This window comes from Opisthocomus hoazin, chromosome 11 (genome assembly GCF_030867145.1).
Source record: "Opisthocomus hoazin isolate bOpiHoa1 chromosome 11, bOpiHoa1.hap1, whole genome shotgun sequence".
In the NCBI taxonomy this organism is placed as follows: domain Eukaryota; kingdom Metazoa; phylum Chordata; class Aves; order Opisthocomiformes; family Opisthocomidae; genus Opisthocomus; species Opisthocomus hoazin.
In genome coordinates, this window is record NC_134424.1 from 19,853,070 (window position 1) to 19,878,245 (window position 25,176).

At 52.2% G+C, this 25,176-nt stretch overlaps 1 protein-coding gene across 5 annotated transcripts in view; it reads left to right on the forward strand.

The window, feature by feature from the left end:
- Nucleotides 1-25,176, forward strand: part of DAG1 (dystroglycan 1) — a 52,667-nt gene that overhangs the window by 3,236 nt on the left and 24,255 nt on the right. The window contains exon 1 of one of the 5 annotated variants that reach the window (XM_075432359.1): nucleotides 5,092-5,109. The exons of 2 other annotated variants lie outside the window; for them this stretch is intronic. The gene's annotated coding sequence lies outside the window, so the exon portion shown is untranslated. Of the gene's footprint in view, nucleotides 1-5,091; nucleotides 5,110-5,878; nucleotides 5,988-6,343; nucleotides 6,477-25,176 lie in introns of those variants that run through there. 2 more of the 5 variants (XM_075432358.1, XM_075432357.1) reach the window with 2 other exon arrangements.

A 25,176-nucleotide genomic window follows, 5' to 3' on the forward strand; every position in this document is an offset into this window, starting at 1 on the left:
CGCCAGTGCCTGCCGGGCCCGTGAGCTGATCCCCCGGGACCAGCAGAAGCTCGCTGGCTCCCGTGCGTCCTTTGTGAGCTGCTCTGCTGCTCACGGGTGTCTGAGGAGGAGGAGGTGAGTACCACGGCTTTGTTCGGGGTGTTGGGAGGCAGCGGGGGCCTCCCTCTTCTGTAGCAGCGAGGTGCTGGGACCGGCAGGTGTGTCTTGAAACCACGGCCGGAATTAAAGCTGGAGCTTCGTGCCTGGTGGTAGCTTCTTCCTGGGGCGCAAGCAGTGTCAGGCACCCTAGGAATGCCCCCTGTTTTCCCAAATGCCGTGTCCTGCTCAAGGTCACCGCAGCCCAGCAGCGCTGGTTTCTGGGAGCCAGGCTTGGTGCACGCCGGGAAATTCCCCAGCACCTCCGCTGATGGCAGCGGTGCAGCCTGCGGCTCTTCCACGCCCGGGGTCCCGTCCCTGGGCAGCGTGCTGGGGGCCGCTGGGCTGCCGCGGCTCCTTACAGCGGCCCTTGCGTTCGTCTAACACTCACGGCCGCCGCCCAAACCTTAACACAAGGGGTGTTCTGCCAGGTGGTCCCCCACCGCGGGTGTCCCGGGGTGAGGCGCAGCAGAGGGGTGTGGGATGGCTGAGCTGGTGTAAGGCTCGCTGTCCTCGGAGAGGAGAGCTCCAACCTCCGGACACACGGCTGGGGCTGTGGTGTTTGCGGTCATCTTGCTGAGCTGATATTTGTTGTTTTTTTATTTTCCTGGGTTAACTTTCTGCAGATTAGTAACCTGGCTTGTCCGTGGAAGGAGCTTGTAACTGCCCAAGGCAGGAGCAGCTCCTCAACACCCAGCAGTGCAGGTGGAGAGGAATCGAGGCCCAGCCTGGGGGAGGAGGGAGAGGTGGCCGCGGTCGCTGTGCTGGAGAGCGGTGGGTTAGCTCAGGATGAGCGGGTGCCTCAGCCAGCCTTGTGGCTTGACACTCTTACAAGGGCCCTTCTCTTTCCCTGCTTTCAGCGGTGCCCTCTCGCCTCCTCCCACATGCCAGCTGTGGTGCTGAGCTGATGCACTGATCAACTGATCCTGCTAACATGGCATAAAATTGTTCTTTTTTTTCAGCTGGACCCTTTCTCCACTGGCTTAGCAAAGTGGTCAGGAGGGGAGCTGGACCAGGCCCTCGGAGGCAGGGAGCGATTGTATCAGCAGAGCTCTCCCTTGGCACGGTGCGCTTGGCCGTGATGGATATTTTCTGCTTTGGGGCTGAGTTGTCCCCCTGGTTTCACTGGCCTGCAGGTATCCTCTAGGCCTAGAGAGTAATTCTTGGTGGGATTCAAAGCACACTGTCTCTGGCAGACCTTCACGTGCGAGGGTGGGGCTTGGAAACAGTGGCAGAACTAGTCCCAGCCCTGCCGGTGGGCAGTGTTCAGCTTTGGTTTGGGTTTTTCTCTAGAAAAACAGGCTCCTAGCCTCATCTGACCTGTAAAGAGATATAGGAATGAAGGTTTCTGCTGATGGCTTCTGCTGGTGTTCCGCCCTTTGCTTGTGTTGTGTTCTTACCATGGTGCTTGGCTATGGCATTTGCCATCATTGCAACCCCAAATAAGGGGAGGGTGTTTTCTGCTGTGCTTTCCGAGAAGGGCTCAATTTATAGAGGGTTACATGGGCAGCTTCAGAAATATTTTGGATCCAGGCTTCTCAGAGCTTTCCAACAAATTGGCTTAGAAGCCTCTTCATGCAATACTTGATTTTGCAAATGCTCCTTGGTAAGGACCTGATGAGCGGCATTCCTCCCCTCCCTCCTCGGGGGCTGAAAAAGTGATTACAGGAGAGGTTTTCGTTTACTGTAGCATAGTTACAGGTCACACGAGTGCTGAATGCATATAGGCAATGAATTCACACTGGGTCTTGTCTTTTTTTTTTGAACTAGACTGTACGTTTAGACTTCAGAAAGCTTAATCTTCTGTGAAGTGTGTTCCTTAAGGGTGGGGATTAGCATTCAGTAATTTTGGTGAGAGTTTGCAGCAGCAGATACCGATCATTTTATATCAGTCCCAAGGGCTAGGGATTGATTTTGGATGAGCTGGAGTAAGAAGAGGCTGGGCGATAGTTTGAACCAGCAGTTTTCCACTTGAGTGTTGGATTACGACAAGTGATGTGAAAGCCTCGTGTCGCTGTCACAACTTTGGATCCCGATGTGGGGGCTGCCTGTGCTGTTGGTCCCTTTTTGGGGTGGCACTGCTTGCTTCTTGTCTCGCAGGCTGCTCCCCTCTTTCTTGTGCCAGGTCAGCCCCCAAACGGACTCTTCCAGGCTCCCGTGAGGCCCCAGAAGGATTTCCTCGTGTGCATGGCTTTTTTGGGGCTGTTCGATTGCAGAGGAGAGGGGCCCAGAGGGGTCACTAAAAACAATCCCTGTCTCTAGGGCTCAGTTATTCAGCAGTCAGGATGCTGTTCAGATGCCGCTTTAATCAGAATGGAAATAGTTGCTCAGTTTTTCAAGTGTGGCTTCTGTGCCTCTCCCGTAAACTCAATTCTCTAAAGCAGCCCTTCAGTACTGACTCTAGCTGAGAGTTTCCTCTACAGCAAGGAGAAGTTTCACATCAGGCCTTCTCTAAATATTGCTGAAGTAATGTGTAGAAATGCACAGTGAGATCTTTTGTTATTTTAGTGTTGTGGCTGCAGGGATTCCTGCAGGAAGGCCTTATGCAGGTGTGGGCTTCAAGGTGGGCAGAGAGGCATTTTGAGCCAGGAGGCAGAAAAAAAGATGTGTGTGTGTGCTGGTACCAAACGCTTTGGGGCTCTCTTTTTCCTCTGAGGAAAAGACCTTCCCTCTAGATCTGCTTTCTCTGAGGATAAGTACTTTCTTCGCTTTAACCACAGTAAGAGATTCTTCTGATAAAATGGTCTTGCAGTCATCTACAAACACAGGGTTTGATGCCAGTGGAAAACTGGGCGTGATGATTTTGACGTTGGGATTGCAATGATATGAATATCTGAGGGTGCAGTGATTCCCTGTTCGAGTCCCTTAGACTTTCTAGTTAGGTCTTGGTATCTGTGGAGCGTCGGAGCTCTCTGTGCTGTAGGAGCTGATTCCTGCATGACAGACCATGCATGGTGTTTTCCCACCCCCAAGGAAATATTTCTAGTGGAATTTTTATGATAGTGCCTGAGGGCTAGAGAATAAAAGGTGCTATAGAGAATAAAAGGTGGTTATTCTAAAACCTTCTCTGAATTAAACTGCGCAGGATCTGGGAGGATGCACAGAATCGGCGTAGCTGTGCCTCTAAGAGCTAGACCTCTACCTCCACAGACGCAGGGTGAAGACTGGCTGGAGGTGAGGGTGGGACTGCGCAGGTTCAAAGGGAGAATCTTCCTCTGGTATTTTTTCTGAAAATTCAAAAACCCCCTGCCTGTCTGCTCCCAAAATTCCTCAGCATCTTTCTCCTGCATGCTGTACGGTAGCAGATGCTTTAAGACATGTTGAAAAGTACAATTTCAGCAGCACTGGCAACAACTGAACTTAATAGGCACCAACAACTTGTGTCATTGATTTCATTAGTTCTCGCATCGAGTTCGTTCAAAGCTTCTGCTGTGTGGTGCTTGTGCACAGAATAGCTGTGGTAAGGGGCGCGTAAGTGGTCCTGCAGATCTTGGACTGTGGTCACAATGCGGGTCTGTCCCTCCTGTGTGGAATAAAGCATCAGGAACAGGGCAGTAAACCTTGTTTTAATTAGTTTCTGGATCACTTCAGGTGTTTTTCGGGCTGGGCGCTGATGTTTCTGTTGGTGGCAGTAATACAGAGGTGGTTTGGACTGACACTGTCGTGCAATGTGACACAAAGGTCTGTGCTGTGGCGCTGTAGGTGTTTGCACAGTATCAGTTCAGTTCCCCCAGAGTGGGCTGTTTGGGCCAAAAGTGGAACTTCGTGTCCTGCGGGTGGGAAATGGTGTGCTTCCAGCGGTGTTTGTGAAGCCGGTGCTTTATGTTTATCCGCGTGCCAGCAGCAGCCTTGTGCTTCTTTCAGGAAACACTTCGTCACATCTGAGAATAAACTTTTGTTTGGATATCAAGGGTCAGCCTTTAGGGGGGTAAGAAGTTTGATCTTGTGAGAGTAACACTTGCTGAAGATAAATACAAATCTCCTTCAGAAGCGTACAGAGGAAGCTAAAGCAACATGTTGTAACAGTACTGCATGCAGAACCCCACGAACGCTTGGTAGGAAACTGTGTGTAAGAAAAATAAAAGAATAGGGCTTTATAGCCTCATGAAAACTTTGTAATCAAAGCTGACGTGAAAAAGGGCTTCATTTGCTACTGGCAAAGATGTAAAACTGCGTGTTGTGGACTTAAAGCGCTGAGAAGACAGCGGCGTTCCCCTGTGCGGTGATGGTGATAAGCCAGGATAAAAGTTCTGCGCGATTCTGTCCGCTGAACGTGGCAGGGTGAAGTACTCTGTGATTACCACGGCTAACACGGGCGTGAGAAGGTTTGCTTGAAAGCCTCAGTCAGGGTTGGACGAGCTCCTGGAGCATAGAAGCAGGCCTCCAGACCTGTGATGTGGTTCAGTCACCACCCTCCCCTCAAACCAGTGTCCCAGCGCTGGTTCCGCAGTGCTGCACGCCCCTGATTCCTGGAGACTGGAATCCCCACCCTCCTCATGCTGGTGCTGCGCTGCTGTGCCGGAGCCTGCCGCGCTCCCAGACGCCCTGGTCGCTGGGTCGATGGGAGCGGTGCGGCTGCCCGTCGCCTTCACCTCCTGCTTTCCCCTCACCCCAGCTGCGGCGCTGGAGCCGGGACCTGCTGGCACAGGTCGGGCCGTGCATCGCTCGCTGGCAGCGCAGTGACTTGTGGTCTGCAGACTGGACGTGGCTCCGTGAGCTCGCCCCAGTGTGGCCGTCGGCCGTGGCTGGCCCGTGGGCGTCCCGGCGGGGACAGGTCGTGGTGGTGTCCTGCTGTCGCAGGAAGAAGCTGTTTCCTGCAGACCTCCGCGCTGCGTCCTGGTGCTGTGCGCTTTGCTCCGGCGTGACCCAGCTCCGCAGCCTCCAGCCTGTCTCTCTTCCCTGAACCGCAGACTCCTAAAGCTTCCCCTGGAGGCCCATAACTTTGTATAGCGAACTTAATCCTGCTGACTTCAGGTAAGCCTTTTCGCACCTTTTATGGATTTCTTACAGTCTGTTCACCTGCTGGTTGAAAACCATTGCCTTGATATGATGCTTTGGGAGATTGTTTGAGGCAGCTACTTCCCTGCTTCATAAAGAAAAAGCGGAGAACAGAGGCCACGGTGAGATTTAGGATTTGATTTTTCCGGAAGTTAGGATGGAGTCGAGATCCTGAAAAGAGGGGCGGGTCTGCCCGTTGTGCCTTGGCTGCATGTACCTGCGTTTTGTGGTGGGTTGGTGGGCTCAGATCCTACTGGAAAAGCAGTCCGCCGCCAGCATGAGGGCGGTCACGGAGAGCAAGGTGGGGTGCAGAGCTCTTCCCTGTGAGTGCCTTTCAGGCTGGTGTCGTGGGTGGCTTGGTGAGTCCAGCTGAGAGCCCGGGGAAGAGCGCTTGGCATGCTGAAGTCCCATTTTCTGGTCATTTATGGGAATTCAGGCTGGCTAAGCTGACTCCCTATGCCAGTGTTTAGGGGTGGGAATCTTCTTTAAGCAGTGACTTAAGATGGTGATTCTTAGCAAATTCTGCGCAGCTGACTCTAAGCCCTGTTTGGGACCAGCAGCCTCGGGCTGTGCCAACTGGGAAAGGTCAGCCGAAGCGAGGAGCTGCCTGGGCACACGGCTAGGTGTCTGGGTGGCGGCGAGGAGGAGCGACCCTCGGTATTGTTAGAAGCAGATGGCTCGACTCTGCAGCCTGCACGGATCCAGGAGCAGGACCTTTTCATTTCCTAGCGTGCCGGTATCTGCTGCGGTTGAAGGCAGACCCAGGCACGTACAGAAGCTTGGAAGCACGCGGGTCCGTGTCGCAAAAGAGCAGAAAAGCTGTCTTCTCCCCACTGGGAGTGGAAGAAGAGTTGGTGAGAAACTTGGTGGTGCAAATCTGATTTAAGGAGATGGGCTTGAGGATCAGCTGGAGTAATTGAGGTGGCCAGCATCCTCCTGCTTGGGCTTTGTGCTAGCAGCCAGCTGAGCTGGTTTGCAAAGCACTCTGAGGCAGACAGTTGTCCTATTTACCTCGCCTCTCCTCAATGGAGAGGAATTACCTGTGTCAGCAGAGCTGGGAAGTTATTTTGCTTCTTCAGGCTTGGGTGGGAGGAGTGTACATTTGAACCGTGCTGGGTGTAACTAGTTAAAGATCCTTCTGGAGCAGAAACAAGGCAGAGCGTTGCAGCTCCCCATCTGGGCGGTGATCCTGAACGGAAGCGCAGCCCTTTGGGGGAGAATGGTGCGACATCGGTCGCTGATGCTGCCGAGCAGACTGCGTTATTGCTCCGGGTTTTTATCTCAAGCCGGTCTCCTGGACTCACACAAGTTGATGATGTGGAGGCCGTTCGTGCAGGAAAGAGGTCTTGCAGCAGCGTCTCGTTCCATTTGCTGTTGGCAGGCTTTAGAGCAGTCCCTTGCATAGAAAAGTCACACGAGAAAAGCATTTAATGTATTTTTAGATGTCTTTTAAAGTGGCTTAGTGGCTGGAAAGAAACCTGCGTCAGGTCACTCGCCCGCTTGCTGTGGTTCGCCCAGAAGTGCTGGAGCGGACTGTTAATGTGGAATAGATCCAGTCGGAGACTTCAGCTGCGAGGGAGCTGCGCTGCGTGCTACCAGGATGCAGCTGGCTGTGGGAGCCGGCCCTCGCTGCCCGTGTGCGCTGCTGGGATGCTGCTTAGGACAATAGCGGGAAATGAATGGGAGATGTCCAGCTGAAACCAGTTTAAGTTCTCTTTCCCTTTATCTGTTGGAATTGTTTGGGTTTTCCTTGGCGACTTTGTGCAGCGCTCTTGCACGGCACAGTTTTTTACAGGGTCCAAACTTGGCGTGCCTGGCTTCTCGGTTGGTTTGAGCTGGTGCTGCTGGCAGACGAGGTCCTGCCTTTCGCTTGTGCTGGTGCAAGGGAAAAGAGAAATGGCCTTGCAGACCCCGTATCCACCCAGGAAGCTGAGCCAAATGGAAACTGGCCCCTTGTTTGTCTCTTGCTGGGCTTCTTTAATGTGTGTCAGCTCCCCCATCCACTTCTCTGCGCAGCTGTAACGCTGGCACCAGCACAAAGGGGAGAGAGGGGTGGGATGGGAGAGGTGGAAAGGCTTTTTCTGGACGTAACGCCAGCTTAGAATGACCGCGAAGCTGGCCGTGATGCTGCTGTGAGGCTTCAGGCAGGCCAGGACGCGGCTGCCCCGGGAGGATGAGTCGGGGAGAAGGTACAGCCGTTCAGTTCTCCACGAAATGTAGGGGTTCCAGGTCTTTGGCACCGCGGAAGAGTGCGTGCTGCTCGTGGGCCCCGGGTTGCGTGATCTCTGGAGATCTCTGTGGGCCGCTGAATAGCAGGAAAAGTGCACTGGGGTAGGAAGGAAGCGTGATGCACTGCATCGCCTCGCGTCGGGGACGGGGCTGCAATGCGTGCGTCGGGGCTGGCGGTGTGAGCTGAAATCCCGGGCTGCACGTACGGCGTGAGATTACTGGCGTGTCGCGGTGATTTGGTGCTTGTTTGATGGCTGGGCTGTTACACCAGTGCCTACCAGATAAGAAGAAGATTCTGCCCTTTCAGAATAGGCTAAAAGAATGGGAAATGGTGGCAGGTGAGGAGAGCAGAGGGCTTGAGAGAAGCCCCCTGTAAGAGCAGCAGTATTTATGTAACAACTAACACAAAATATTAATGGAGATAAGACAAGCTGTGATTTTTACCTTGAAGCATCTGGTGAGGTGACTCTGCAGTGATGGTGTGTAGGCAGGTGAGACAGGAGAGCTGGAGAGTGCCGCGTCTCTCTCTCCTTGTTCTGTGAAATGACTTTGACCATAAATGATGAAAATGTGTGTGTAACAAGAGGAGGAGGAAGCCAGACAAAGTAAAACCTGGGAAAGGTGCACTTCTTTCCTCATTTATTTACTGGGGTACTTAATAATAGGAAGAAGTAGCTGGGTGGACACTGGGTTTCCCATCTCTTGAAGCCTTTGGCTCAAGCCAATGTGCAAGATTGACTTTAATCAAGAGGTGGAAACTTCAGGGACCCACGTACCAGATCCCGCTAGATGCTGGCCTTCAGCGTGATGTGGGCATGTTTAAGAACAATCTGAAATACAAATGTTGAGCTTTTCAACACGACTGGCGAAACTAAACGTGTATTTAGCAAGCAAATTAGTTTTTCTTGTCCCTGTCACTTCAAGTGAGTGCGGCTGTGCTAAGAGCTCTTCCGAGCTGTCGCTGCGTCTCGCCCAAAGCCCCGAATCACAGAATCACAGAATAGTAGGGGTTGGAAGGGACCTCTGTGGGTCATCTAGTCCAACCCTCCTGCCGAAGCAGGGTCACCTACAGCAGGCTGCACAGGACCTTGTCCAGGCGGGTCTTGAATATCTCCAGAGAAGGAGACTCCACAACCTCCCTGGGCAGCCTGTTCCAGTGCTCCGTCACCCTCAGAGGGAAGAAGTTCTTCCTCATGTTCAGACGGAACGTCCTGTGCCTCAGTTTGTGCCCATTGCCCCTTGCTGCTTCAGTTTGAGCCCAGGTTTCTGGAGATGGATTTAATGGCAGAAGCGGAGCCAGAGTGTGGTGTTTGTGGGTGGGTTTGCCGGTGAAGGTGGTCTCTGGGGGTGCCGCGAAACCGGGGCCTGCCACGTGTTGTCTGGGGCGGGTTGAAGCCCGGTGAGAGCTGGGTGCGTGCTCCCGGGCTGCGGCGAGGCGGGAGAGCGCAGCAGCAGATGGACGGCTGCATGTGCTGCTGCCAGCACTGCCTTGTAGGGAGATGTGCCGGCAGCCCGGGACCTTCCCGTCCCTCCTGGACCGGCTGCCGGCCATTTCTGGGAAGGCTCCTGTGAGCTTTGCCCGCGGCACTGGGGACGCCTGGGGCACGTTTTAGTGTGTGTATAAATACCAGCAGGTTTCAGATGTATTGCAGATTCTCCTCCGGTCCTTTTTTAAGCCAGAGTCATAAATAGGTTGGTGCTGGGGTCTGGCCGACCTGTCCTTAGAAATGATGTGATGATTAAACTCCGTGTCGTGATGGCTTTCCTGCAGTGCTGCTCTCCTAGGTCTTGTTTTTCTCTTCTCTTCAGGCCTGAGCATTGCAGGTGCCAGGTGAGATATACTCAGGCCCTGAAAAAAAAGTTAACGTAGCAGAACTTGCTACGAAGTGATGTTTCATATGGTGAGCCAGACAGTCTCTCTTCTCCTTTTGACGCAGACACTGATTGTGCTCGCTCTGCTTCCCGGGGAGCCCGTCCCGGCTGCAGCACAGCTTCGCGTTGGACTTTACAGTTAATGCTCTTTGGAAGAAGTGTCATTTAAAAAGTATCCAGCCAAGAAAGAGCACGAGATGTAATTCCAGTGAAGGTCTGGTAGTTTTGTGGTTTTTTTTTCTCCAGGAGGACAGTAGTTTCTGTTAAAGGGAATTGGCAGGGCCTGGCCTTTAGCCCTAGGCGGGAGATGAGCTTGGAGGCTGCGTCCCCTCGCTGCGGGGGCCAAGGTGGGTTTCTGAACTCCTCCAAACGGTGCAAGGCTCCGTTCAAGACATTCCTTGCACGTCTGGTATTTTTATAGTTAACCTGCGAAGCTTTTGTGTACGAAGCAGAGGTCCTGGGAAGGGATGAGAAACAAGCTATTTTTACTCCGTCACAAACAGGGCTTGGCATGTTTATTTTAGACTCTGGAGCCGCTCAGGCCAGTGTAGGGTTTTTTAATAGTCTACTGATACTATCAGATGAAAATATAAGCTTGAACTCTGTAAATCACAGGAAAACAAGGTGCCCCGGTGTACTCGGCTCCGGTGGGGCTCCGAGCCTTGGTGAAGAGGCTGCAGGGAGGAGTTGGCGGCGGCGGCGGTGTCATGCGGTGTGCTGGTCCCAGGGTCTCCTGCACGTCAGGGGAGGCTTTGCTAATGGTGGACTGCGTGCCTTTCTGCTGCATGAACCGCCCTGCAGAGAAACGGCTGCCTTGCTGGGTGTCCTAGCTGGGTTTTTAAAAAGTCCCCAGCTGAATAATGTGGGGAGCTCTGGGGAGCAAGAGCAGAGCTTGGCTGTAAGGTGAGCGATGCCGCAGCAGGTCGTTTGCTGCCTCCTGCTCCAGGGAAGGTTCGAGTTGCCAGGTCACCAGCATAGCTTTGAATCTTTTTTTTTTTTTTTTTTTTTGCTGCGGAGAAGTTCACCAGGCAGCAGGAGGTGAAATTAATGAGACCGGCTCATTTTCCTGCTGCCACTGGAGTCTGAAAGAAGGAGGATTTAGGTCAGCCCAACTCGAAGAGTGGGAGGACCCGAGGTGGGTCCTGTCCCCAGCCCTGCGTGGCCGGCCCTCTGGTCTCGCTGACGTGGTGTGGTTGAGGAGTGTCTCCTTAATTACAGGTGTGCTTTACATGGGCAATTCAAACTTTTCAGCTCTTTATCCAAGTTTATTATTGGGAACTATTAAAAGTGTGGTCAGCGGTGTGTTCACACCGTGGTGGTGGCGTGCACAGTTTTCCCTGGTGGGTCACAGCCCCTTCGTGTCGGGCACTGTACAAACATGTAACCGAGATTGCATCTGCCCATGCAGGCTTAACCAAGCTCCTTTGCTAGGTACCTAGACAGCAGCTAGCCCAGACCGCCGGGCTGGGGGTCCCGGCTGAGCCCTGGTCTGATCCAGCCCCTTTGGCGTGCAGCCTGGAGACGCGGCTGATCCGAGAGACCGCGATGTTGATTAGGAAGCAATACTCTACCAAGAAACCGGGCAAGTTATTGACTATTTAATTGATTCACTAATAAACACCGCTGATAGTAATTTGCAGTCAGAGCATTTTACACACTTACAACTTTAAAGCTAGTAATTACTACTGCTAAATCTAGCAAACTGCACTGCTGCTGAATTGCAGATCGGTCACCCTTCCCTCCCACACCGTTTCATGCTGGGGCGTGAGTCCGTCCCGCTTTGCCCTCCCACGGCAAGTCTCTTGGACACAGACTGGGAGGAGGGTCCAGCAGGTTCCCTGACATCCCAGAGGGTTCGGTGTGTGCGTTGGGGTCATGGCTGTCCCCAGGTGCCCCTGCTCCTACCACAGGAACACTGACCCTCCTTTGCTCTTTATATTACACCTTATTCTCAATTTTTCTCTCCATTTCTGGACCCACCTCTTCATTGCCCTAGTCCCTCCCTCTCTTTGCCCAGACTCCCAGAGAACAGCCCATTAATGACTTTTTTCTCATTGGTTTCAACTCTGCTACATCCATTCCCAGGTCTGGCGTTTCTGTTGTTACTTGGGCAGTCTCAACCTCACACGACTGTGTCACTGCTCTGGTCATCTCGGTGCAGGTGGCCTTGCGAGTCCCCACACCCCGAAGCTCCCCTACAATTATGTGGCTCATGCCAGTGGCACGTGGGGTACTCTACGCCCAAGATGAATGTCCCTAAGACAAATCACTCCACTTTAGCGTCGATTCCTCTACCTGTGTCCACTTAAGCAGTTTCCTAGGTGCAGTCTGCATACCAGTCCACCGCATTAACATTTTTCACAGTTTTTAGGTTTACCCAGCATCCCTCCCCTGGAGCGGTTTGAACTGCAGCCGTGGCTCCCTGCGGAGGTCCCAGCGAGCCGTGGTCAGCAGTGTTGCCCCAGGACCTCCTACACGCGCCTGCCCTTGAAGAATTTACAGCCTGAGCTGTAAGGGTGGGAGGGCAGATGGAGGGGTCATCAAGCCCCCTCCCTGCTGAACGGTCACAGAGCTCTTCTAACCCGATTTAGCTGATAACTGGTGAAGAGCGCTGACAGGCAGCTACCTGACCCAGCAGGTGTGGCTTCTCCCCATCTCCCCGGCAGAGGTGACTGCAGTACCTTGGGGGTGTTCTCCCCCTTTCAACAGCAACCAAGAGCTTGGAGAGCACGAGGTTTTGTGGTGGGGGTTGGTGTTTCAGCTTGGTTGATATCTGTTCAGTTGACTTAAAAGTGGCTTTCAAAAATAGGTAAGGCAACCAGGCTTTTGGAGTGTCTGGTATGTTCTCCAAAGAAAACACATGCTGGGCCATAGCTGTGTGTTTTTTGGATTAAGCAGGCCTGGATTTATTTGCGAATATTAATATTTGTGTGCTGTTAAGCGCTGGTGGAAATCTGTGGTCTGAAGGTTAAGCTGTGTTTTGTCAGTATCTCTGGTGCACAAGTACCTGTATTCCAGATGGGATGGGGGCTTGGAGGGGCAGAGCGACCAGCAGAGCTGGATCTGCCCTTTACGCCGTACCCTGCTGTTTGCCGGCGCTTTGGACCCTCCGAAACCACGACTGCCGTGCCTGCGTTTCCCCTTTTTGCCAGTCAAGTTAGCTACCACTGTGAACATGACGTGGTTGGGTTGAAGAAGTGCATGGGTCTCGACCTATTTGCAGGCAGGGTGCCCGGGCTAGGGCGCAGGATGATCCGCTTTCCCTCTGCCCGCCGCTTTGCCCTGTCTCGAGAGGAGAAGGCCTTTGGGGAGCTCTGGCGCGGCGGTGTAGTTGGCTTGTTACGTGCAGCACTCGTGTCCTGGCAGCCTCTCGCACTGCTCCAGCGGAGCTCCCAGAAGTTGCTGCCAGTTGTACGTGCTGTGGCTTTGCCAATGACAAAAAATACCTTGTTCTAAAGAGTTACTTTGCATGCAGAATTACTGGGCTATTTTCTTTTGCTTGTTGGCCTGTAAAAAAGGAAAAAAAACCTAGATTTGAAAATAAAACCAGAGTTGTTGGTTTCTGTTGTTAATCCACAGAACTCGGGCTTGATGTATTAGTAGAGACCTAATGTTGTAACACAGAATAAACGTGTTTGTAGAAAAGCACCTGAAAAAACCCCAAAGGTGATCCTATGCTATAACCTAGGTAACAGGGCACAGTTTAAAAAAGTTGGCATCAAATCTGGTTGGCAGCCTGCTGGTCTAAAATTTGAAGCATTGCGCTGTGCTAGACATACAGTAAGTTTTGAAGCAAAATGACTGAAAATATTTATAGAAAATAGACTCAGGGACTGGAATGCAACTGTAGTAATGCTTAAAATATCCCTGGAAGAGCTGTACGGCTGGGCAGTGTGTGTTTCCCAGACTCTGTTTTTGACTCTTCCAAACATTTCTGTAGGTTTCGGAGAGCTTTTCCCTGGCGTGCTGGGACAGCTCTGCGCTGAGCCCCCCGCGCGGGACGCCTGAGCTTTTGGGGGACCACCGGCGCGGCGAGCCCCTTCCCCGGCTGCGTGGGTCCCTCGCCCCGGGACACCCGCAGCGGCAGACTTGCCCTCCTCGCGCTGCCGGCGCAGTTCAGCCCTTCGGCCAAGCGACTCGCTGCTCCGTTCCTGGGACGAGCCAGCCCGTCCCCTGGTGAAACGGCCCTTCCCGGGGTCCTCGCTGCCAGGGCTCTCCTCCCGCGGCTCGGGGTGACACCCCGCGACACACATGGCTCCTCCTAATGCATCCTAAGCAATTTGTTTTATTTCTTGTATTTCCTATGTTTGCTACAGCAGTTTCACCTTGGCTTTTCCCATCCTCCTGGTTCCTTCAAAACTGGGGGACCTGTCAGGTGCATTTTTGCCAACAGATGATCCCTAGCAGGCAGCTCCTACCTCTGAAATAATCCTCTCGAGGATGTGGAAGCCGGGAGGCTTGGGGACAGTGTCTACAACCGCCTTATCGCTTAGAGCTTCCCAGACCTGGAAGGAGTTGAAATCGGTGTGTTTGTCGCTCCCGCAGAGTAAACAGCCTGCTGAGGACTTGGGCAAGCGGAGCCGTGGCTTTCTTTCCGAGGCCGTTGTATAGTTTGTTTTCTGGGACAAAGGCTACTTAGACATCTGGATTGCACTGGGGATTTGAGGGGAAACAGAAATTATTAGTTTGCTGTGTGAATGGAGAATGACACCGATTGCTTCGCGAGCGTGCTAAAATCAGGCTAAATCCACGTTCTCCTGCTTCGGAAGGAGAAACTGCAACTGCGGAGGCCATTTGCCATGTCCTGGGAACGGAGGGCTGAGCAGACCTCTCCTGACCCTCTGGTGTGCTGAGAAAACATGCTCATTTTATGGGCAGTTAATTTATAGAAAGTTCCTGTTTAAATTTCCTCCAAGAGCCGTAAAACCGGCGGACAGCTGCACCCGTTGGCCAGCTAATCAAATGCTGCTCACACCTGGCTCGCCCTCCCCTGCCCCTCGCCGCTGCGAACTTTTGGCTCCTTCCAAGAGCGAGCGTGGCAGCTTTGGGAATACCCTCAAAAACTGGCGGGGAAGCTGCTCTTCAAAGGGGAGGACTGGGCGGTGCTGACGGTCTTTGGGGGTGTCCTGCTTGCCGAGCCGGCTCTTGGGGCTGGGCTCTTCCCCCAGAGCGGCCAGGAGCGGTCAGATCTCGTCTTGCCTTCACCCTGGTTTATAAATGCACCTTTACGCTGTCTGCCGTAAGGAGTGGTATGGCCTGTCGGTGGAAATAACCACCCTGGTCTGAAATAAAAAGCTGGTTCGCGTTTTGCTCCTCTTCCAGGCATGGGGAAAGCTGCATTGATTTCCTGCTGCCTTCTCCCTCCTTCCCAAAAGACTGCAAATAAGCAAAAACTCATAGACTTGTTTGCAGTTGCGTGTGTCCGTCTTGCAGTGAAAGAAAATGACTTTTAGACGGGTGCTGGGGCACCCAAACTCCAGAAACCCCCTTTGCCTCTGCTCCCTGCGGCAACCAGGCCGATAGGATTTCAGCATGGGTGTGCGCTCTAATAAATTCGATGCTAGTAGCTAATTTTGATCTGGTTTGACAGAGAGGTCGGGACCTTAAAGACACTGAGCTCTGAAGAGAGCTCCTTGGAACTGCTTTTTCCTTTTCAGGCAAGAAGCAGGCTCGCGTTCCATCCCTCTGCTATAGGTGTACGGGTTTATTTTCCTTCACCTTCTTGCCGTGCTAAAACTAATGTGAAGGAGGAACTTCCACCCCGTGTCCAGGTCTGAAAACCAGAACTGAACTCCTGCTCCTCCGCTCCCAGAAATATTTGTCGCTGCTCCGAACAGCTGTGCTGCCCGGTCTCCCGGCTGTCCGTGCTCATCAGCCCTCCGCCGCGGGAAGGCAGCGAAGCCTTCGCCCTTTCCCAGAGGCTGGCGTGTTTTCACCCTTATCTCCCCTTTATTCTAGAGGGTGGCTGAGCGGTGCAGACCATGACTTTGGCGTGAGCACCTGGAGTGTAGGGAGACTTTTCTGGAGCCACCTGCTTTATCTGCTGGGAATTTAATAGAGGTATGGTAGCAGAGATGAGCGAAGGGGAGCGCTGAACACCCATTATGAGTTTCTGAACCTGTGAGGGCTCCGGGAATAAAGCCCTTCAGCAGGTTGCTCGATCCGGGCCTGAAATCTCTTTGTTTTGTTTAAGCTGGGGCCTGTTTCCCTGCCTTTCAGTCTCCTCTGCAGCAGTTGATAAGCAGCTGGTCTCCTTCTCAGGGAGAAAATGCTGCAGAAAGAAATGCCAGGAATGTGAACAGCAGGTGGGGACTGGCAGATGTACTTATCAATCACGGCAGCCTGACGGAGTGGTTGATTCCTCTAAAGAGCTACTGTTTGCCTCCAGCCCGGTTTGTGCATGTCCTCTCCAAGCCCTTACAGCCTTTGTCGGGGTTGAGGAGCAAAGCAGGGTCGTTTTCCCATTTTTTTTTCTGGGGCATGGCACGCTCCGTGCAGGACTCCCTGCCCCAGGAGGGCAGCAGAAGCGGGTGGTGGAGGCAGACCCTGCAGATCACGCTGGAAGGGTCGCAGCAGCGTACCTGCTCAACAACATGCTCCATCTTGGGGATGGGCTTTGGGAAATCGCGCTTCCCCGTTGCCCAAGTTGAAGGCAGACTCGATTCGTTAATTGAATTTGCTGCTCTGTTGCTTTTCAAAACATGACTTCGTATCTCGAAGGAGTCTCGAATTATTTCTGTGGACAAAAGCCTGTTCTAAGGTGGTGACACTGGGAGGAGGTCACCTGTGGTGACAAATGAGAAGACCCTCTCTGGATTGCAGAGCTGCAGCGGTAGAAAGGGGAGCTGGACCTTCTGGTCATGGGGGGGTTTGAAGGGATTCAGTCACGGCGCAAGTGCTTGATTTTTGCTGCTGCTCCTGATTTTTCTGAGCATCTTGCACTTCATATGGGGACGTCTTTGGTGGCAGGACAACCTGATTTACATGAAATAACAGGCTGCATGGTGAAAAGCCCTTATCTGTTGATCTCTAAGCAGCTTTCCTGGGTGCGTTGGCAGCGTGTGTTACAAGCAGAGCAAACCTGCTGTCACAAATGACATGATGGATGTTTTTCCCAGCCTGCAAGCTTTCATTCCAGCTGATGTGCTTGTGCCAGAGTACGTGTTATCCCAGCGCTTTGGATCCACTCCGGTTCTGTGCTCTGGTCCTTGCAAAACCCAGAATAAGCCATAGGCTGGTAGGGGATGTGATTAGAACCCTCCTGCAGTGACTAGCCAGGTGTTTTGCTAGGCTCCTTCAGCCGCTCTGGATAACGCTGCTGTTCGCAGTGCTTCAGGGCACCCACCTCCAGTGGCGGTGAGTTGCCTTCGTAGGGACGCTGCTGATGTGGAGAGTTGATACCTTTGAAAAAAATGAAGGCACATCTGCCCCGAGTCCTCTGATCAGTTTGTCGTCAGACTGTTTCTTGGGTTTGTGAAAGAGCAGTGGAAGACAGAGGCAGCTTTCCCAAGGAGGAGAAGGGAGCAGGCAGCACTACAGCACGGGATGAAGGCCCCTGGAACATCACTTTCTGCAGCAGCGCGATGTGAATTTTCAAACCCTGCTCAGACAGCACCACTTTTTAATTCCCGTTTGGGGTGGATTCATTGTAAACCTCCAGGCCTTGGCTGCTGTGGCGGTTTTTTGCTGCATGGAGGAGCAGCGAGTGGTGGGTGACACAGGTGACATGAGCGATGGGTGACAGGGGTGACACCGCTTGCTGCAGGGACCGGCTGCCGGGGGGGGGGGGGGGAGCTGCCTTTTCGCTCCCGCAATTGCTCGCACTGGAATTTCCCATGCTGTGGCTCTGCCTCAGGCTTTGTTCCAGGTTTTCAGCAAAAGCAGTTCAGCCATTTCCAAGAGTTAAAGGATTAAAAAACAAACAAAAAAAAAGGCTTTAAGTTGTCAGTATTTAAACAACCAAACAGAATCCAGGCGCTTGCCTTGAGAGGTGCTTGGTCTGGCACAATGGCTGGAAGGTTGGCAGCAAGGATGTGCCATCTCCTCTCCCAGCAAACCCCCCTCCTATCTTCTCTATCTTATCAGCTTATGGGCATCTGAAAGGCTCCCCATCAGGCCTTCAGAGATCCAGGGCCAGCGGTGAAGCCCTACGGGGATGGAGGGGTGGGGGGTGGGGGGGGTTGCTGCTGGGCTTGTTGGCATCCCCAAGGCTCCAAGGGAGGGAGAGCCAACAGCTGGAGGAGGGGTGGAGGAGTGATTTGTGGGGCTTGCTGTGACCAGCTCGTGGACAACCGTGATTCTCAGGTGTTCTGACTTTTTGAACTCATTATTTTGCAACCTTGAAGTTTTAGGTCTTGTCTGTGTTACCTAGCGCAGCATCATACGCCGTTGGGAGACGGGGGTTCGGCTCAGCCTGCAGCAGTCAGCAAAGTTCCCGGCTGGCACGAAGTCTTGAGGAATAAATGAGAGGCAGTCCGTGGGAGGCACCGCTCTTCCCTTCCAAGGCTTTTTTCCCTGCTTTTTGTGGAAGGTGCCTCAGGTCTGTAACCTGCTTTTGTTTGCTCTGGACTTTGCCGCAATAGGGTAGTGTAGACCTTGGGAGGACGACACGGAACTTATGATTATATTTGAGACGTCCCAGAACTGCATCATTCTTGATCATTCTAGTGTGCTGCTCGCTACAGCTGCTGACCAGCTGTTGTAGCTGTTGTCGTGCATGGCTCTGGGGAGTGCCAGGTACAGAGCTGCCTGAGGAGCCCAGCCTCTCCAGCAGAAAGGCTGAGGATGCAGCAACGCTGCGGCAGGGACCTTGTCTGAGCTGGAAGAGAGCGCTTCCTTGGGGGAGGCTGGCTCTCTGCTGTTCGAAAAACTGCGAACTGCTCTATGGGAGACGCCTTGGTGCTGTTGGGGAGGGCATTCCCTCCTGTCCAGGTCACGGTCGGTGATGGTGGGGATGCTGTGGTGCGGGCAGAGCGTTGTGGTCCCTGATCAGAGACCTGCTGAGTGAGTGCTTGGTGACTGTAACTAGAAAGCCAGGTTATTTTTGGCATAGCTTCTCTGCTTTAATAAGGGATGGACAGAGTTGCTAAAACCACATTTTTCCTCTACAACCCGTTATTAAGCCCGGAAGAGGCTCAACCACCAATCCAGAGTTGCTCTTCTGAGGTGGGCTGTTGTGGAGCTGGAGATTAACCCTGGCTGCAGTGTCACTGCTTGCTTTATTTTTAAACGTTGAGCCTAGCCCCTCCAGGTGAGGGAACGGTGGTTGTGCCCAGGCTTTGTAAGTGGCTCTGCTGAATGACTTGTCACACGCCTGCACGTGGACCGTTCAGCATCCTCCAGATGTGCCACAACCCGCAGACAGGTCCTGCGGGACGAGCTGGCTCTCAGCTGGGACTGTACAGGTTGTCCGTGAACCTACTGTCTTTTGATGACGGTAAGCCAAGGAAATCCTATGTAACCACTGAAGTAAAGTAACATAAGCAAAGCGAAGCTTTGGTGCACGTAGTTGGGTGCCTGATTGCTGCGCTTGCCGCCTGGGGCTGGGAGCTGCTCTCCCGCTCTGGAGGCGGAATGGGCCCCGCTGAGAAGCAGTTTGTTTCCCCACGTCCGCGGCAGCGCGATGCAGCGAAGGCGTTTCTCCCGTGGGGCTTCGGCGTCTCTCTCCATACAGCCCTTACGCTCTTGCTGAACTGTTTTATCTTCTCCTGTGCCATTTGATAGCAGTCAGCCATCAGGTTTTCCTGGGAAGTGTTTCAGGTTTACCGGGCTGTGAGAACAGCTGTAGGAGTGTGGCTGTGTGAGCAGTGAGGAGAGTCCAGTGGGTGCTAGGGATGGGATGCCCTCTTAGACTAATTACTGGGATTTGGGCATCGTGTTAGTAATAAAGATCAGGTGAGCGCTGAGCAGAAATCAAAGCAAGAATGGTTTAGGGGGGTGCATTCAGAAGAAAAGGCTGGGAGTGATTAAGGACACGTGTACTCATCTGCTGTTATGTGCTCTCGGGAACACTGAGGGCTGTGGTGGTTGGGCTGCGAAGTGGGGTTGTCCTTGTTTCTCTGGCAGGGTCAGCACAAACTCTGCTTAGGGCTGGGCGCTGCTCGGTTCTGGGTGCCTGAAGACAGAGAAGACAGCTCTGTGGGAGGACAGCTCGAAGTAGTTGAAGTGTGGGCATAGAGGCACTGCTGTAGCAAGGGGTTACAAAGTCTTAGTACACCTGACTTGGCACAGAAATGCAGGCGTGAGGCAGAGTGTGGTTTTTTGGGTGCCCAAAGCACACGTGGTGAGCGAGACGAGGTGATGCTTGGCTTCGAGAGACTTGAACTGGTACACAACCCAGCTGAGTGCTGGTTTAGTTTTCCTTGTTGCCTTAGAATGGCATCTGACTGTTTTCCTGGGGCATACACTGGAGCTGTGGTGACTTTGCCCCCATTCCTGGGATTCTTGCAGAGGGAGTAGGTAGTCATCACATGCTTTGCTGTGTTACTTTGCACTGGGAAAGCAGTTGGTACGGAGTCTGTCCCATCTTCTTACCCCACTTTTTTCTCTTTACAGCTTAAATTCATGTTTTAATCTGCACATTTGAGTCAGGAGGAGGGCACAGCTGTTGCCATCTTCCATGTCCTTGTGCATCTCTTGGTCCATGCTGCTGTCCCTTTGCAGCCACACGGACCGTCACCGAGGAGGTGGTGGGACACAGTGCCAGCGTGCTGGGAAGGCGGGCTGCAGTCTCCCGTCTTCCGTGTCAAAACTGCAATGGCAAGTCAGAGTAGGGGGGTGCAGCCTGCGCTCACGCTATTCAAAATACAGTGTAACCTGGGGGCGTTTTCCCTCAAAAACATGGAGGTCTTGTTTCCAACCTCTCTGACCTGTACAAGATAGATTTCCTGCGAGGAAGGGAGAAATTACTGGATTTTTCTGCTGTGAGAAAACCTTGGGACGATTTTTTGAGGACTGATGCCAGATGCGGTGCTGGCTAGTTAACTGTTTCAAATGTGTTACGCTATGCGGGCTCCGTGGCCGCTTCTGGAAGAAAAACATCTGTTTTCCTTCTCTTGGCCTTGCTGTGTCTCTGCCTCCCCTTTTTCCTGCATGTCCTCTGCCTTTACCCAGGTCCTCGTTTTAAATAACGTGTCTGGTGGCTGAGCAGGTCAATTTGATCCTGTTTTTTCAGTTATCCACTGGGCTCTCCCTGCCGGCAGGAAAAGCCAGGAGTCTGCAGAAACTCGTGTGAAGTGTCTTTGCTGCCAGATGAAGACTTTCATTTAATTTGGGCTGAAACGTGTTGAAATGGATTTAAAACCATGCTTTCTGGCAAGCAATTTTTCGCAGTCCCTTGGACTTTCTTGTTTGTAGAATTTGGGTCCTGGCAATGGCAGGATGTGCTTGTGTTGGAGTTGCTGCAGGGAGGCTGCTTGGAGCCACCCCTGAAACTCTGCTTGCAGAGGGGGGCATGGCACCCTGCGGTGTGTTGGGTTGATCGTGCTGGCTTTGTGCGGGTCAGGGTTGTTTCTCTAAAGGTAATCCCTTTTTGGCCAGGTCCTGAGTGAAGCGGCCTGAACAGTCTCACATTGAAAGAATTTGGAGTTGTCTCTTGATTTCTCAATACCAGAGCAGGGTGGGGAGAAAAGCTGGAGCTATCTCTGTGTTGATAGAGCTCTGATGAGCAGCTCCAGCCTTCCCCACTCCCGGCTGAAGCCATGAAGGCCATGGTCAAAACCAGATGAGGGTTATTTTTTAATTATGTGGTGCAGGTAAACAAGATAATTTAGCTGAAAGCTAAAGCAGTGCAATTAATGCTGCAGGAATGCGATGCAGGCTCTGTTTGTGTCTTGTCTTTTAAGACACTCATCCTTGCTTTTTCATTTAAATCAGTCTTCCTGCACCAGGGCGGCTGGGAAGCAGATGGACCTGTGAAGCCACGCACTGTCCTTCTGTAAGCTTGTGCCTTCGGTGATCTGTTGCTTTTGGACTTACTGTGTGAAAGAAAGGCTGGCCAGCTCGGCCAGAGGTGGTTGTGAAGAGCAGACAGTTTCACTGAAGCACTCCAGCTCCCTGTTCTCTAGCTAAAGAGGAGAGGCACCTATAAAAACGTGCACCTGCAGGAAGAGGTTGTCAGTTTTGATGGGTTTTTGTGACTCCTGAATTTTTGCGGGTTGAAGGGAATGTGCTTCCCAGCTGGAATCTGCTGATCTTCAGGGAGTGAATTCCTCCTCCAGAAGCTTTCTCTGCCTCTGTGGCACAGGAGCAATGCTGCTTCGTTTTGCAGCTTTCCCATGTTATGCTTGTTGGTTAAAGCTGGAACACTTATATGACATTCTGCCAAGAAGCATTTAGAATAGTGTTCATGAGAAACATTGAAAGTTGCAGGTCCATGGTTGATGCCCTGGCTGCTCTGCGTAAATCACTGGGTGGTAAATATATTTAAATGAAGAGCTGTGGCCATCTTGCTAGCTGAGTAATAAATCAGGGCTGAGCAACTCCATAAAGTTGAATCTTAATACCTTGGCTTGCAGTTGTAGGGTGGGGTGGTAAAGCTGATGGAACAGTGGGATGTTTCTAAACAGACTGTGCCTGTCCTTAGTTACGCTGCCACAAAGAATATAAAACATGCTGCATACGTAACTGAAGTGCTGAAAATGGCTTTTGTTGGTGTTGCTTGCCTTGTTTCATGTGTCTGCTTAATGGCAGCTGTTTGTGCTTTATTTCCCTGTGGCAGCAGCGGCAGATCTTAAGCCTGGCAGGTAGGGCAGAGATGGTAAGAGATGGTAAGCCTTGCCTTCCAATCCTGCACTTAGTGCCAAAGCCCTGGTGCTGTCACATCAGCCTTATAAGAAGTTACGGTGCTTAAACACTTTCAAGGACCCTCTTGAAATATTTCATTATCTGAGGAATTTTGTGGAATACCCAGAAGGTGATTATAAACCCTTGGAATGTGGCTGCCTCTCCATAAAGCCGTCCAGCCAAACAGCATTTTGAGATGACTCTTGAATGTGAAACCTCATCAAGATTTTCTTTTTTTTCACATTTGGATTTGGCTCCTGCAGCCCTCGGGCTGTTTGTTCCTCGCACTGGAGGAACACCTGCCCAAGCTGCCCGCTCTCGGGTGCTCCAGCGCTTCGCTGCCTGCGTCGGTACCGTTAGCAAAGCCAATGCTTGCCTGGTGGCTCCGGTGCTGGCGTGTCCTAGGGAAGCCTGAATGCCGTTCTTGGTGCACAGGGCTGTTCTGGTGATGCAAAAAAGTAGTCTGCTCTGCCATTGCATGGCCAAAGCGTGGGTGAGGGTCCTGCCGCAAGCCCTCTGGCCAGGCTCAGGTGTGCCACCAGAGCTGGGGCTCCAGGAGGGTTTCCTTCAGCACAGGATTTGGAAGTATGATCAGGTTTCCCGAGAAGGGGATTTGCAGGACTGCCCTGCCCACCAGTCTGTCCTTCACCCCCTGATAGCTTCCGCTTGGTAATTTGATGAAGAGCTTTATACCTTTTTTTTTTTTATTTAAGAAAAAAAAAATAGGCAGCAAGGTGGGTGGGAGAGTTTTGGCTAAAAGGATGCACCAAAGCTCACCTCCCCTCTGTGTGACTCGTGCGAGGTGTGACGTGCTCCGAAAGCCAAGCTGTGGCAGAAGCTTCAGGGAGATTTCCCGCCTGGCTGGACCTGGGAGTTCATCCCTCGAGGTCTTTCTCGTTTTGTGTGGACTCTTTAGTAGTTCAGACAAAACTTCCAGTGGAAGCTTCCTCTGCGATTAGGATATTTGTCGTTTCTCTTCCGTGTGGATTCTTTGAAGCCTCGTAAGGGGTTTTGTTCAGCCTTTAATTCAATTAAGAAATCAAGTAAGAGATGCAAATCTTTTTCACCTCATTGGTTTCAGTGCTCATGACTAGATCTGAAGAGAACATCTCCTGCATAGTGCAGCAGGGCAGCTTAGGCAGGGAGTATTTTTCCAAGCCTCAGCTGAGATTTCAGGTGCTGCTGGAGGCTTTGGGTGATTTTTACCTCGCTGAAGCACGGGGTAGAGGAAAGACTTTTGCAGCCCTGTTGGTGATGGTGCCTTGGTTTAAAACCGTTTCTGGAGCAGCACCTTCAATAGAAACCTGCTTTCCAGCCTGGTGACTTCTGCCAAAGGTCGTTAGCTGGTGTGAATTAGACTTGAAACAGCTGGTGGGTGCTGAGTGATACCAGGGGACAGGACACACAGTGGTGGCTGTCATGCCGGCTGCTCTTGCACATGTCCTTCGGCGCTGGCTGGGGAACGACGTGACGGCTGAGGAATACAAGATCAGGTTCTGATGCCTCCTAGTCCTCACGTTTAAAAAGTGACGGCTTGTATCTTGCTTCTTGGTTTCGTGTGCTTTCCTGTCGTGTCTTCGGGTGCCTCAGCTGTGCTTTCTGGCTGGAGCTGCTGAGAGGTCCTCTGGATACCTTGGTTGTTGTTAGACAAAGCCTGTTTAGCTTTTTTAGAAATCATCATTTGTGCCTTTCGCAGGCAGGGATGGCTAAGAACGCAGTCCAGGCTCTTGGTGTACTTGGGGAAAGCAGAGGCAGTCTAGGCTGATCTTAGTATACTTGAGGACTTGTATTTTGGTACAGAACTCCACATTAGTTTTAAAACGATATAAAACTCATCTTTATTCCTGCAAATCCACATGTAAATGACTTGGACCCCCATGTAAATCATTCCTAGAGAGTCTAGAATCAGACTTCAGTGAACACAAGCTGTTATGGCATGGTGAACCTGTGGAGGGCCAGGGAATTTCTCTCAAGTCCTAAATCTTCTGCTTCCAATGTTTCTGGCAATTAGTGCCCCTCATATCTGGTCTGCTGCCTCACATACGCTAACCGGCGAGATAACTCTTTTGTGCTCCGAATTAAGAATGTTCTGATGTGTGAGTGGTGCTTTGGTCTCATCCGTCGGCTGTCTCTCTGCTGCCTGCCCCAGCGCTGCTGCCAGCCTGCGTTCCTCTGTCCCGGGCTCTCCCGCAGGATGGCTGCTGCGAAAATGCTTTCCTGTAACGCCACTGCCTTCACTTTGGAATTAGCTTCAAGCAAATTCAGCAAGATATGAAGCTTTCTTGACAGAAGAGAAATCTAGAGTCAAAAATACCTATTTTATCTTCATGCCTTGAGTTCTGGCTTTTGCTGAATCTTGGAGAGTGACCAAGGATTCATATGCATGTAGATGTATACATGCCTGTCGTGTTTGTCTGCAAAATATGCATCTGTGTGGAAGGAGCTCTTAGCCCCATCTTGTTTTGTTGGTTGGTGGGTTGTTTTTTTGTGTTAACCTTTTCTAGTTTAATTTCCTGTGGATTTTAGTACTAGCTTTATCTTACATTCCCTTAATCATAGAATTAAATATGAGGATGTTTACACTCTCTTGCTCTGTTTCCGGACAAAACCAGGAGTCACAAGTAGAGTTTTGAGGGGCTCGCTCTGGCTGGCTACGTACTGGAAACCCAAGGGAAGCCAAAGCCAGGTTCCGCCGCGTGCCCTTCGGCAGACGGGCCCTTGCTCTGCCCTGCTACAGCTGTATATTTAGCCTGTGTGCCCTTTCCAATGACAGCCGGGAGAAGATGCCTGGGGAGGAATGTGAGTCATCGCGGCCCTGCGTGCTGTCCCGGGATCCTGCTCTCTGTCACAAAGTGCTGCCTGAGCCAGAAGCGCTGCCCTGGTAACTCTGCCTTCCGTAAAATTGTCCCACCCCACCCTTTGCTTTTAACCCTGACGAAGTTTTAACATTTGTGTTCACAACCTGGTTGGGTCCTGGGGGACGTTTTGGTTAGGTTTGAGCCTGGTTCAGGTTAGTTCGGCTTCAGGTCCTTTTAGTGGGGAGAGAGCGGGCCATTGTTCCCGGGCACCTCGTGCCCCGCTGCATCTCACTTTGCTCTCCCCCAGCTGCTTCCAGGGAGGATCAGTTCGGTACCTTTGGTCCCTCCTTGTCTGCCAGCC